Here is a 15,460-nt window from a genome sequence, read left to right as displayed (position 1 = left end):
TCTGTTTTACTAATTATTTTATTAGTATATTTATTTAACAATGTATGTATATGTGCTCTACAGGTCAGGTAATTGGCTTAAATGTACCACAAAAAGAAGTATTGTACTAACGTTTTGTGGTTTCCTTTCTCTTTCTAATTACTCTATTGGTATATCTACTAACAATAAAGAGGAATGTATGTATATGCACTCTACATTTCTGATAACTGGCCAAGATATACCATAAAAAGAAGTATTATACAATAGTGGTTTCCTCTGTTTTACTAATTATTTTATTAGTATATTTATTTAACAATGTATGTATATGTGCTCTACAGGTCAGGTAATTGGCTTAGATGTACCACAAAAAGAAGTATTGTACTAACGTTTTGTGGTTTCCTTTCTCTTTCTAATTACTCTATTGGTATATCTACTAACAATAAAGAGGAATGTATGTATATGCACTCTACATTTCTGATAACTGGCCAAGATATACCATAAAAAGAAGTATTATACAATAGTGGTTTCCTCTGTTTTACTAATTATTTTATTAGTATATTTATTTAACAATGTATGTATATGTGCTCTACAGGTCAGGTAATTGGCTTAGATGTACCACAAAAAGAAGTATTGTACTAACGTTTTGTGGTTTCCTTTCTCTTTCTAATTACTCTATTGGTATATCTACTAACAATAAAGAGGAATGTATGTATATGCACTCTACATTTCTGATAACTGGCCAAGATATACCATAAAAAGAAGTATTATACAATAGTGGTTTCCTCTGTTTTACTAATTATTTTATTAGTATATTTATTTAACAATGTATGTATATGTGCTCTACAGGTCAGGTAATTGGCTTAAATGTACCACAAAAAGAAGTATTGTACTAACGTTTTGTGGTTTCCTCTCTCTTTCTAATTACTCTATTGGTATATCTACTAACAATAAAGAGGAATTTGTGTATATGCACTCTATAGCTCAGATAATTGACCTAAATATTCTATAAAAAGAAGTATTATAAAATTTTTTAATGGTTTCCTCTGTTTTACTAATTATTTTATTAGTATATCTGCTAATAATAAAGAGGTAATATTAGTAATCTGCTAATATTAATATGTATTTTACAGGTCAGATAACTGGCCTGGATATATCAAATTCGGTAATGTTTATCAAGGACTAATTTTTTTGAAATTTTTATTAGAATTTTAATCAATCCGAAATGCTGGAATATCCCCAAGATAATTTCAGATAAAATTACTGAATCAAAATAGTTTTTGCATCATGTTAAAATTCGGAAAATTGTCTTTTGCATAATAGCAATTTAGCAAAATGCAATTTTTTCCTGAATTCAGATGATTTTTAAACTTACATAATTTTCAGCAATAGTTTTCCTTGCGCAACGGAATTCAAACTATTTTCATTGTTTCTCCAAATATTAAATTGGATTATTTTCTTCCATTGTTAAAGGCTAAGAAAAAAAAGATTATATCTAGCGACCACCTAATTTGTGCAAAGAATAAGAGAGTGCAATTGCATTAACGTATAGAAAAAAAAATCCTCTCAGCAACCTGGAAGACCAAGGTAGATGATTCCTTTACATCTGAGTTACTATCTGGCAACATAAATTGTTGATGTTAGAAACAGTTAAAATAAGGGCAATAAAATCACTTTTCAGCATCTAACTTCTAAAATATTGCTGTTATCAAAAACTTTAAATACAAAAATTGTTCGTCTTAATGAGGCTCTAATAGTTTTTATTCAATATTACGGAATAAACCATTATTTAAAGATTTATAAACATTATAAATGAAAGAAGTAAAAAGCTATTGAAATAACACATCTTCAAAGTTTATCTCCTTTGAAGTTTAAAAAGGCTTTATTAAGAAGGAAATGAGCAACATGTTATGCATAAACGATTTAATTGAAATTAAACGCAACTAATAATTACAACGAAACTGGACACCAAAGGGTGGCTAATTTAAAATAAAAAATATTTTTACATATAAAAACTTTAACAATAATTTTGCATGCTCTTCTCAGCATCATAAACAAAAAAAAAATCTCAATGCATGCACTGAATATTTTTTCATAAAGTATAGAAACCAAGGTTTGTACTGTTCTTTCTCGGATTCAGAAATCCTCTGCTCGTTTATGTAAGCGCTTTATGCAGATTGCATTTATTTCGTCAAAAAAAGAAATTAACATGTAGTTCGCCTGGGTAAATCATTTATTTGTCGTATATTTCTTTCTTTCTTCTACTCCCCCCCCCCTTTTTCCCTCCATCTTGGGCTCATCCAATTGGTTAAATATAGGCAAGGGGGCACAGGACAGCATTATGTTATGTTTGTTATTAATGAATCAACTGTGATTCAAACAGATGATATAATTATATATTATCTTATCTACTGCAATTAGCAGATAGAAAAAAAGTGCTTGTTTCATAGTGGTTCGAATTGTGGACATGAATCAGGTAAGCGAGCACACATCATGACAAACTGGCATAAACGTCGATGAAATAAGTCATTCTCCCCCCTCCCCTTCGTTCATTATTCTGAAATTCCATATCTCATTTTCTTACAAAATTTCAGAATCACTTTCCAGTGAAAAGACGTATATATATATATATATATATATATATATATATATATATATATATATATATATATATATATATATATATATATATATATATATATATATATATATATATATATGTATATATATATATGTGTGTGTGTGTGTGTGTGTGTGTGTGTGTGTGTGTGTGTGTGTGTGTGTGTGTGTGTGTGTTTAACACAAATTAGATTGTCCAAAAAGTTCCTTTCTCATCCCGTTTTTAAAGATGCTTTTCTCTGGCGATGAAACTTGGATTTTATAGGAAAATGTACATAGAAAACACACTTAGTGCAAGGATAATATGCTTTCAATTGACGCAAAGCCGAGACTACATCCCAACAAAGTTCTTTTGTCCATTTGATAGAATTGGAAAGGCGTAATTTTCTAGGAGCTCCTTCCTCAAGGTGAGACAATAAATTCTACGAAATAATGTTGTCAACTGGATCAATTGAAAGCTGCCATGGCAAAGAAGAAAAAAAAAGAAAAAAAAAGGCTAGAATTAATAAATCGACGAGGAGATGTTTTTCAAAATGACAACGCGAGACCACATTTTGAATTTGTCGTAAGAGAGAAGCTTTTACAGCTCTTACAGTTTGATCGGGATGTTTTACGGCATCATGCATACTCTCCAGATCTCACTCCATCTGATTATTATTTCTTTCTGTCCTTAAAAAATTATCTTCGTGATAAGCACTTTAAATCCCTCAGCGAAAGAAAAACGCACCTTGAGGATTTTTTCTTGTACAAAACACAATAATTTTGGAAGGAAGACATAATGAGGCTTCCTGAGAGATGGAAGAAGGTAACAGAGCAAAAGGGATCTTATATGAAAAAATAATAAATAGTAAATATTGTGTATATATCTTTCCTATTTCTAAAATATTATATATATACACTATAAGAACGAATTTATATTAGATGCAAAACAAAAATCAAAGCTTCCGTATTTTTAAATTTCTTTTCAGAATGTTCCCTTATGTGCTAACTATTTAACTATTTTAATAAATGCCTGTCTTTTTTAAACCAGGAAAAAAGCAAAATTATAATATAAACGAGACATATAAAGCTTTGAAAACGAAAAGAAAACCGGAAATTTAAATAATTTTCAGTTTAAATTGCTTTTGTTTTGTTATCAAAATGTCAATCGCTGAACAAAAGAGACAGAAAGATCGATTTCAATGGAAAATCATAGGACTTTCGTGAAATTACATCACATGATTGCCGACAATTTATGATACTGAAATAGTTGATGTGCTAAGCTATTGTTTAAGAAGAATCATATTTGTACCATTTCCTATTATTATAACCTCTTAACTGCATACAAAATGATAAACAACATTTTAAGTCAATTTTATCGAAAAATAATCAAAAAAGATGTCTATCCCAATCATGCGTTTCGCACCGAAAACCTGCAAATCTATTTATGACCGGATAATCATTCGGATGACATGATGAAAAGAGGAGGAAAAAAGTGCAGAAAGTCAGGTGAATTTTCTAGACATTGTTAGGTTGTAAAAGATACGAATGAATAAAAACTTCTTGCCGTCAAAAAAAGGTCCTTCAAAAGCTCTTTAGCTCAGAAAGCCTGACATATCATACAAAGTCTGGACTGAAGGTAACTGTTTGCATTCGTTATCTTTTAAATTTGCTTCCACTTGTCTTGCGAATTGTCATATTTTTATTATTGTTAAAATCATCATAAAATTGTCATTTTTTCAAAAATTATGAATGACACAATCTTATAAATTTTTATGTCACTATATTTTTGAAGGATTAAATTTCGCCAAAAATATCGTTTGGTAATTTTCTTTGTCTCGTAAATTTTATCATGATGTCTGTAATTAAATCAAAAATTATATTACTGACATAAAGCTGACTTTTAGCAATAATTTAATAATTTTTAAATAATATTGATTATTTTTCTGAAATTAATTTTTGTTTTATAATTAATATTCTATATAATACATTGGATTCAATTTTCTTAAACTAAATATTGTTTGATACAAGGTAAAAGAGCGAACTAGAAATTCTTAATCAGGTGGTCGGCTATTGATTCCATAGATAAGTTCAAATGCTACTTAGTTTAAAGTTTAGTAGCTATAAACTGTTGAATATTACTAATATGGACTGACAAAATTTTAATATTTATTTTTCTGTGAGATAAAACAATTATATACGCAAAGAATTTTTTTAAATATCTTTTACTTTTAATTGTAATTTACATTAGAAATTATTTTTTTTAAATGTGAGAGTATAGTTTTTTAAAGCCATTTTAATTAAATCATATTTTATCATATTATTATTCCTCTAAAATGTAAATCAAAACATTGTTTTATTTTTAAAAATATTCTAGAACTGAAACTAACTTTCAAATTTAAAAATAGAGGAAAATTTAAACTGCTTTCTATATTTTTTTCTACATCAATATATTTCTGTATCTGAAAGTAGTTTTATGCATTGTATATGTAATAAATATCACGAATAATTTTAAAAATAATTCGAAATACATTTAGGTATTTTTTTTATTTTAATATTTTGATATTTATGAACTTTATTGAAGAATTAAAACCGTTCCTAAAAATTGTTTGAAAATGAGAAATATTTTTTCCGATGAAACTGTTATAAAAATAAATCATTTCTAGTTATCAGATGATTGTCCATTTTTACTTTTACTATATAATGAACACAAAATTTTACTAGAAACAAAACGCTGTATGTCTTTAAAAATTCACTAATGGCAAGTAATTCTAAATTTCCTTTGTTATATATTGGATTCCAAGTTAAAATAAGTTGATAATGGTCCTAGAACTTTTAATACATTTTCCTAGAGCTTCAAGGAATGGTAATTAAGGATTTTTTTTTTTTTTTTTTTTGATTTCGTCGCCGAAAATTATGAAAAATTTTCTCGCCACTACATCCGGAAAGTTTCTTTATATTTTAATCTATGTTTATATATTTTACGTCATACATCGTATAAATATTTAATATATTTTTAATATGATTTCACTTTTTCTCGAGAAATTTTAAATTAAAAATATGACTGATTGTCTAAATTTTGCTTGACTTACTGTTACTTTACAATACTTATTTTCCTAGTTTCATGATGACACTCATACTTTCTTTTTAGTTGTACGATATTCGCTAAAATTTTTTTTTTTACAATGGATGCAATTTTGAAAAAAATGGATGAGTACTTAGCGTCATCACGAAGATAAAATAATTTATTTAAAAATGTACATTTGGTAATAAAAATTAAAGATTATACTGTAAATAAGGCTGTAATTGCCACTGTAGATAAAAAAGGCTTATGATTTGAATACTCGGTCTATTTTATTTGAGATATGTAAATAAGTAATAGCTACAGCATATAAGAGAATTAAATTTTTATATATATATATATATATATATATATATATATATATATATATATATATATATATATATATATATAATCAAAAATAAATATGTCCTTAAATGTAATTTATCAAAACTAAAATTCGGATAAGTAATCTTATTTAGAGAAAAAAAAGATTAGTGACGCATAACTCAATATTTTATTTACATTTATTTATCCAGCATTATATTATTATATATTTATATTATAATATAAATTATTATATATATATATATATATATATATATATATATATATATATATAAATAAAACATTACATTTATTTTGTTACTAGCCGCCTTTGGCGACCAGCCGGTTCGCCAATCTTAATGTTCGTTAAAATTTTAATAATTAAATATTTTATGCAATTCCAACTTTAATAGATTCTTCAGCAAAATATTTTAAAACTTCAATTTTTGATAGTCATATAATTCACTCATAATATTATAAAGGCCTTCAGTCATAACGTGATATGTATCTCTCTAATTTTCTGTTACCCCTCGTAGAATTTATGCTTTAAATTAAAGTGTAAAGGATTAATCTGCAATTAATATAATAATATTTTCTACTGAAACAAAGCATTTTTTTTAATAATATGATTACTGATAATAGAGTCACTGAGCGTTTAAATTTTATGGCCACTAAAGAATATCTTTCTTAATTTATATAATATCTTAAGAATTTGTCAACAAAATTTTCTCAGATTCATCATGAACGGATCGATTCATTAACAATGCTTCATTTTAAATGCATCAAACACTAAGAAAGTAAAATGAATCGTTTAAAATAATCGGTCGAAAACAGGTTTAAAAAAACTACTTAAAAAACGATGTACTTAAAACTATAAGCATATACAAAAGATATATAACTAACATAAATACAATTTTCTTACAAAAGCATAGAACTAACCTAAAAGTAGTCTAAATCGTCCGTTGATATGGTTGCCATGCCAACAATCAGAACATAGTGCGCATGCGTGAATTTTCTTCGCCTTTTACGGTAACGCAAATGCGTGAATTTTTCTACGACAGTTGGGGTAACGCTATGCAGATTATACATTTTTAATTTCCTTTATTCTGTGTTATTTTAATTCAAAAGTACTTCAGAATGAATCTGAAACATGGATTAATTAACAATGTTTAATTTTAAATGCATAAAACATTAAGAAAATAAACAGAATCGTTTGAAATAATCCGCCGAAAAATCTTAACCCTAGCCTCATTACTGTTGGGAGAAAAAAAGAACTAAAGCCTAAATCATTTGGCTTTGATGAAAATGGAAGATTATTTTGGCGGAAAAGTTGGCGGTGGGGAAAATGGAAGATTTTTTTGGCGGGAAAGTTAGTTTTTAATTAATAATTAAAATTCTAATTAAAATTTCAAAAAAAGGGACCCCAGGTGCACATTCCCGACCTCTAAGGTATACATGTACCGAATTTGGTAGATGTAAGTTGAATGGTCTGGCCTGTAGAGCGCCAACACACACACACACACACACACACACACACACACACATTGAGCTTTATTATAAGTATAGATATAGATATTCTCATCATATATTTATATAGCGAAATAATTGTAAATTGTTTCTGCTAATATCATCAAAATTAATTCATAAAATCCAGTTTTATTTGCTTTCATATAGAAGTAGAGGTTTTCTTTATATTATGCTATACGAAATGATTTACGATACGAACTGATAATATTCTATTGGTTAAACTACAACATGCCATGTTGAATTTACGGTTATCCATATATTATCAGAATGTCCTATGTTTAATCACCATCGAATATACTTTTTAATGCATCTTCCAAGACAACATATTTCGTAATGAATCTTTTCGTAACATTTTTGCATTTCTGAAAACAATTGACTTTTATTACTTTATTTAAATATTACGATTGTCCCTTTTTTCATCCTTATTATTACAATAAAACTATCGCATTTCAAATCTTGCATTTAATATTTCCTGCCATTTTAAATCGTATTAATTGGCCTATAACTCCAACCATAAAATTGGTCCAGCATGTCCAAATATAGTTCTTGAACCATAAAAAAAAAATTAACTAACTCATTAAACTTTAAAACACTTAGTGCTAATCAATTATATATAATTTGTATTTGAATATATAAGTAATAATTTCAATACATGGATTTGAAAATAAAAATTTAAAAGCACTACTGTCTCTCTTTATATATATATATATATATATATATATATATATATATATATAAATATATAGTGTGTGTGTGATTCCATATTGTTAAGTTTTGAACTGCTATTATTCCGTGACTAATGAATTATTCTCAACTATGAAAAAACACAGTTTTCTAGCTTTTCATTTTTTGTTTTTTTTATCATTGTTCAAAAGAAATTTTGTAGATATTTCCATGCAAGTAATCATTCTGGATTGCTCTGAAACATACAGCCTAAGATATTAATAATCCATTGCATAATTGCAACACATTTCAATGCGAAAATTCAATCCGAAGTAAGATGTTGTATTAGTTGTTCTTTATATCACATCATATCTAATTCGCATAACTTTCCTGACAATAAGTGTCACATGTTTATTGCATCATGATGAGGTTCATGACATTAGCACATGATAAATTCAATAAACTGTATAAATCATTTTAATACTAGGCTGCATCTTTATAGTGCGGAATCTTTTATCTTTAATATTTTACTCTTTATCAACGTTTTGTGCATATATACGAATAGGAAAAAAATGCATTGTTTTGCATATCTTTGGATATTGCAAAGGCGATACAAAGGCGATTCTTGTTCAAAAATTCTCCCCCCGATTTTCAACTTAATAATCTTGAGTTTTTAGAAACATAAACTGCAAAACTTCAATGGCAATTTTTGGCTGAGCTCTCTGTTATCACACTTTACTGTAATTAATGATGATCAAGAGGCCGATACATAGAATTGTTTTGATTTAACTTGAAAAATTTAGAAAACATTCTGTAACTGCAGGTCAGTGTAATCATTTCGGGATTTAAAAATTTCCATAACCGAATTAAATACTATCAATTATATTTTAACTATATCAAGAAAAATGAATAAAAATACTTACTTTAAGGTAAATTACAATTTATTTCGAAAATAACAATCCTATAACTTTAAACGAGCAGTTCTTGTATGTAAATAATTTATTTATCTCGTGGATCTTGGAATCGGCTCTAAAGATTTTGATCAAATTTTATATTTAGATAAGGTTTTACTTTTAAGTTTATCCGTAGGTGCCTTTTCTGAAAAAATTGAGATAAAAAACATTTTTTATTACCAACTAATAGAGCCTTTTTTTTCTGCTCTCATGATGACAATGTCATATAGCGCCATCTAGGGCCCGATTTCAACTAAGTGTAAATTCAAAAATTCTATCATTACTTATATTTTTGTAAATTGCTGAAATGTAATACATCAGATAATGCTGTAATATAGTAGATATAGCAGATAATGCTGCTGTATTATAGTAGATATAGCAGATAATGCTGCTGTATTATAGTAGATATAGCAGATAATGCTGTAATATAGTAGATATAGCAGATAATGCTGCTGTATTATAGTAGATATAGCAGATAATGCTGTATTATAGTAGATATAGCAGATAATGCTGTTATATAGTAGATATAGCAGATAATGCTGCTGTATTATAGTAGATATAGCAGATAATGCTGTATTATAGTAGATATAGCAGATAATGCTGTAATATAGTAGATATAGCAGATAATGCTGCTGTATTATAGTAGCTATAGCAGATAATGCTGTATTATAGTAGATATAGCAGATAATGCTGTAATATAGTAGATATAGCAGATAATGCTGCTGTATTATAGTAGATATAGCAGATAATGCTGCTGTATTATAGTAGATATAGCAGATAATGCTGTAATATAGTAGATATAGCAGATAATGCTGCTGTATTATAGTAGATATAGCAGATAATGCTGTATTATAGTAGATATAGCAGATAATGCTGTTATATAGTAGATATAGCAGATAATGCTGCTGTATTATAGTAGATATAGCAGATAATGCTGTATTATAGTAGATATAGCAGATAATGCTGTAATATAGTAGATATAGCAGATAATGCTGCTGTATTATAGTAGATATAGCAGATAATGCTGCTGTATTATAGTAGATATAGCAGATAATGCTGTAATATAGTAGATATAGCAGATAATGCTGCTGTATTATAGTAGATATAGCAGATAATGCTGTATTATAGTAGATATAGCAGATAATGCTGTAATATAGTAGATATAGCAGATAATGCTGCTGTATTATAGTAGATATAGCAGATAATGCTGCTGTATTATAGTAGATATAGCAGATAATGCTGTAATATAGTAGATATAGCAGATAATGCTGCTGTATTATAGTAGATATAGCAGATAATGCTGTTATATAGTAGATATAGCAGATAATGCTGCTGTATTATAGTAGATATAGCAGATAATGCTGTATTATAGTAGATATAGCAGATAATGCTGTAATATAGTAGATATAGCAGATAATGCTGCTGTATTATAGTAGATATAGCAGATAATGCTGCTGTATTATAGTAGATATAGCAGATAATGCTGTAATATAGTAGATATAGCAGATAATGCTGCTGTATTATAGTAGATATAGCAGATAATGCTGTATTATAGTAGATATAGCAGATAATGCTGTTATATAGTAGATATAGCAGATAATGCTGCTGTATTATAGTAGATATAGCAAATAATGCTGTATTATAGTAGATATAGCAGATAATGCTGTAATATAGTAGATATAGCAGATAATGCTGTATTATAGTAGCTATAGCAGATAAAGCTGTAATATAGAAAATTGTTTGAAATAACATGTTAAACTAAGTGAATCCATGATTTTTTTTTATTTAAATGACAAGCTCATATGTAGGTAAAATTGAAAAATATTCATATGTAATCAGTATGTACCTAAATATTTTTTCCCGGAAAAACACAATTTTACGAAGGAAAAAACAAAACTGCCGAGAGAAGCTGGGTTTTCCAGATATTTAAAGAAAATTCATGGATTGTTAATTGTCAACAAATAATCCTTAATATGTATTTTGCTTATATATTGTTCGTATTTGGACTGCATTTCTTGAGCCGCGGTGGCCTGGTGGAAAGGTCTCGGCCATGGGCATGAAGGTTTCAGGTTCGAGACCCGATACCACCAAAGAGCTGTCGTGTGAGCGGGTCTGGTGCACTTTAAATCCGTCGGGGCCAAACGCCCTCCAGCTGGTGTGCTGCTGACGTTTGAAGAGGGGGTGCCAGTTAAAGTGTCGTCCTTGGCATCTGACCGTGGTTCAAAATTACGAGTTCTGTCCCAAATTATCCTTATTGCTGCATTAAAAGGGGACCTTAATATAACTGAAATGAATTGAAATTGTACTGAATTTTAAAATTTCTCGAAAGCTGCTAATAATATAACATTTCAAAATATTATGAATTTTATTCATTTCAGGATTCGTGGGAGGATTTTCATCAATACATTTGTCTCCACCAGAATCAGCAACATTTATTGTTTAATCTTACATACAAAAAAAAAACTATTAATTTCTCAGAGTTTTATAAAGAAGACGATGTGAAATTTTCAGTTATGCTTTAGCTTTGTGTTGACCTATTATATGTAAATTTGCATCTTGCAAAGAATTTTATTTTCTCTTCAACAAACAAATGAATTCTTTTTTTATTTGTTTTGCTTTTATAATTAAATCATAGGTAGTAATGTTTTATGGCTATTCAGATATCAGCTTATATCTGATAACATACTTGTGCTTTAAAGCCAATACAGATCGAGCAAGTCCAGATAAACGAATAAACCCACATCCCATGGGGAAAATAACAGACGTTTCTTTAATAGTGAAATATTAAATTTCCTGAATACCAGTGGTTAAAGCTGGTTTAAAATGAAGAATCAGACAATTCTGTACTTCAAAAGTGATAAAATCAAACGATACAATGATAAAATAAAACGAATATATTTTTGTACATAGAAAAACATCAATATAGGAACAGACGATTTTGTAATATATTTATTTTATAATATATATATATTAAAAAATATTAAACGCAATCGCATTAAGCTGTGTCCATTATAATTAAATAAACAATTTAAGCAATATTACTTAAATATATTATGGGTTCTAAAAGATTGATCAAAATTTTCAATTGCATTGAAATATAGAATAATTCAATGATCTCTAAATTTTAGAATCATAAAGGACATTTAATTTCAAGATCAATTTCAATTTTATCTTTAATTGCATGATGTGCGTAGTATAATTCTGATAAATTTTTAATTGAATTTAGTTGAAGCTTTTATAAAATAATAAGAATGTTTAGCTTCCATTTTATAGTTTAAAGGAAGCTTATTATATTATTCATTTATAAAAAAAGCTATTTTACAAATGTTTGTCTTGTAATTCTCAATGTAACTTTTATCTATAGAATTAAAGCGAATGGAAATTTATCAAGCACTTTTAAAAGAAAAAATTGTTTCGTTGCTTTTTTCTTCGCTAAATTTGATTCAAAATTGATGGATCAGCTAATATATATCAATTATCCAAGACAGTGTTACTAAAAAATGCATTATCAGTGGTTAAAAGTTCATATTATTCACAGATTTCGTTGCATAAAGTGATAAAAAATGAGACTAGGATTACGATAATAATTTCTTTTGTCTGGCAATCTCTAGGTATAGATCTATTATTGCTCTTGGGAAAAAAATGTCACTTTCCAATACATTCTATTTTTCTTAAATGTATTATCCTCACATAGTTATTTTATGTGATTTATTTAATTCTTCTATAAGTTTTCTCTATTTGCGCAATTTTTCTTTTATAAAGAATTTTCTTTAAGGGGACAGTGGACTTTAAAATAAGCAAAAATGGACGAAAACGTGCAATTTTATTTTTATCATTTCATCGCAAAATATATGTTTATTTTCAACTAAAATAGTGTTATAAAATGCCTTGTTCAATAAAATAAATATTTGAAGGGTTAAGAAGTAAAAAAAAGCATATCTTAATGACATTTCTCTAAATGTTGTAATTGTATTTAAATATCTTTGAAATATTCAAGGAACTTAATTTTTGAAGAAATTGAATGAAATTCAGGATAAAGATTTCGGTCAAATATTAAAAGAAAATGGGAAATGCATTTTATATTTCGAGTTTTTTTAGATACAGTACACTCCCGATTATCCGCGGAATTGGGTAGCGCGGCCGCCGCGGATAACAAAAATCGCGGATAATCCGAAAAAAGCTAAAACCGGGTATAGCAAAAGAGAAAACAGTAATTCCAACTTTGAAAAATCGTTTTATGTGCAATAAAACGTAAAATAAACAGCAGGAAATGTTTCACTAACGCTTAATATTTTAGTATATCACTCAAAACTAACAAAAAATGCATTTTGTTAATGAAAACAGAAAAGTCCTTTGTATTTACGAGAGGCGTCAAGGATACACAGAAAAATTAATACATATGTACTGTTTTAATACTGTAATGTATTATGTAATTACAAAAGCATAACTGTAAAACTACACCTTTTTGAAAAAATCAGTAAAAAAAAAAAAAAAAAAAAAAGCTTTGTGCGGCAGGCGCGGATAATCGAGAGTCTACTGTAGTTAAAAATCTATTTTAGTTCAGAAAAACATACATTTCCTATGAAAATTCAATAAGGACTCATAAAAATATTTTTGAAAATTAGCATTTAATTGGAATTACAAAATCATATTTAGTTTTGTTCTAAATACATTTTTATTTGGGTTATTAAAAAAAATAATAGAAAAAAATTTAAAAAATTAAAATGCCTGGAATATTTTAAAATTTTTAAAAATTAATCATGTTTTACATTTTTTTTAAAATAATATATATTGTTTTAAAATGTTTTTTAAGATATATGACATATTTATATTTTAATCGATATGCATGAAGGAATTTCATAACCTTAACTGAATATTTCCCAAAAGTGTCTAATAGAATCAAGTGCTCCCTTAAGATCAATATTTATTTGAAAATAAATAGTTATAATTTTTTTGTATTTAATTTATAATCTCTATAAGTTCAAAATTTTTAATTCATTCCAAATTCTACTTCTATTCTATCTTATTAGGAGCTTCTTATATAAATGTTTGGGTTATTTAATTAATTATTATTGTTTTATTGTAATACTTATCTTTGTTTCCCATTTAATCTGCAAAGTATTTTTATATGGCAGGATCATATAGTAGTCTCGATGTCTTTGTATTTTCACAGTCTAATGGCTAAAAAGCTACAAAATTATGAAATTATAAATTTATTGTGTTAAAATTTAGAAAGTTCTGAAAATAATAATGCTTAGTTCATATTAAAATAAGCGCAATATAATGTGTTTCATGGTATCAATGATCAATATATTTTTATACTTATAAATAAGACTTGAGATAATAATGAAACATTATTTAAAAATATATTTGATAATTTATAATAACTTTTATCTATATGGAAGAAACTGCATAATAATTGCATTGCATCCCTATGCAAAAGCAAACATTAATGATCAACTTCAAGCTTTTGATCTATTACGCTAAAAAATTTTTGATAAACTTCTCTTTCCTATTATAAAATCTAAAATGATGCAATTAACTTATATATATTCAAAAATTTAAAGATGAATTTTAATTCTTGTATATCAGAAATAAATCAGACGATAAATAATATATATATTTTTTAATTTGCTGATGTAACAATAAATTCAAACGATTTATTATTCATCCCAAAATATAATTTTGAAAGCAGACGATAAATGTTTATTCATGCGCGTATTTCCATAGTATGTAATTTATTGCTCTATAAAGTATTTTCTATTAGATTTGTTTTCTAAAAATAGGAAATATTTAATTCTAACAGAATCTGAATACATAAAAGCAAACTGATTTGCATTTTCTTATCTTGTAATAACAGTTTTAAATTAGATGGAATTAAAGTTGAAAACAGTTTCGTATCTTCATAAATATTTAGAAAAGGAATTAATCTTAAACCTCAAAGAGAGTTTTTTCTCATTCATGTCTACTTTATGAGTAAATAATTGTCTTTTTATTAAATAGCTTTATTCAATAAAAAAAATTATTTAAAATTTAGGACAGAAATTTCCTCTAAATTTTATTTACTATCATTATTATAAAGCATGTCATAAAAATACCATGAAGTGATGCTTGAACCATTTACATTTGTATATATAATTACATCTTTTTGAATAAATATTCATTTAGGGAACAAATTCATTATAAGAAATAAGTCATATTATATATAATGCAATTTTATTTACAAAGAAAATTTATCAATTTTCTTTATGCATTTATAAATCTATGATTCAAACAAATATAAAATTCTGTAACTTTTATGCGTTAAAATATTATCACGTATTTTAGAAAAATTAAACATTTCAATAACTTTTTA

The 15,460-nt window shown here is 26.8% G+C and overlaps 1 protein-coding gene across 2 annotated transcripts in view; it reads left to right on the top strand.

Moving 5' to 3' along the window:
- The first annotated feature begins 4,059 nt into the window (after positions 1-4,059).
- Positions 4,060-15,460, top strand: part of LOC129975664 (retinaldehyde-binding protein 1-like) — a 49,361-nt gene continuing 37,960 nt past the window's right edge. For both annotated transcript variants that reach the window (XM_056088776.1, XM_056088774.1), the window contains exon 1: positions 4,060-4,213. The gene's annotated coding sequence lies outside the window, so the exon portion shown is untranslated. The remainder of the gene's footprint in view (positions 4,214-15,460) is intronic.

This window comes from Argiope bruennichi, chromosome 7 (genome assembly GCF_947563725.1).
Source record: "Argiope bruennichi chromosome 7, qqArgBrue1.1, whole genome shotgun sequence".
In the NCBI taxonomy this organism is placed as follows: Eukaryota; Metazoa; Arthropoda; class Arachnida; order Araneae; family Araneidae; genus Argiope; species Argiope bruennichi.
This window is presented reverse-complemented; position numbering and strand designations above follow the sequence as displayed.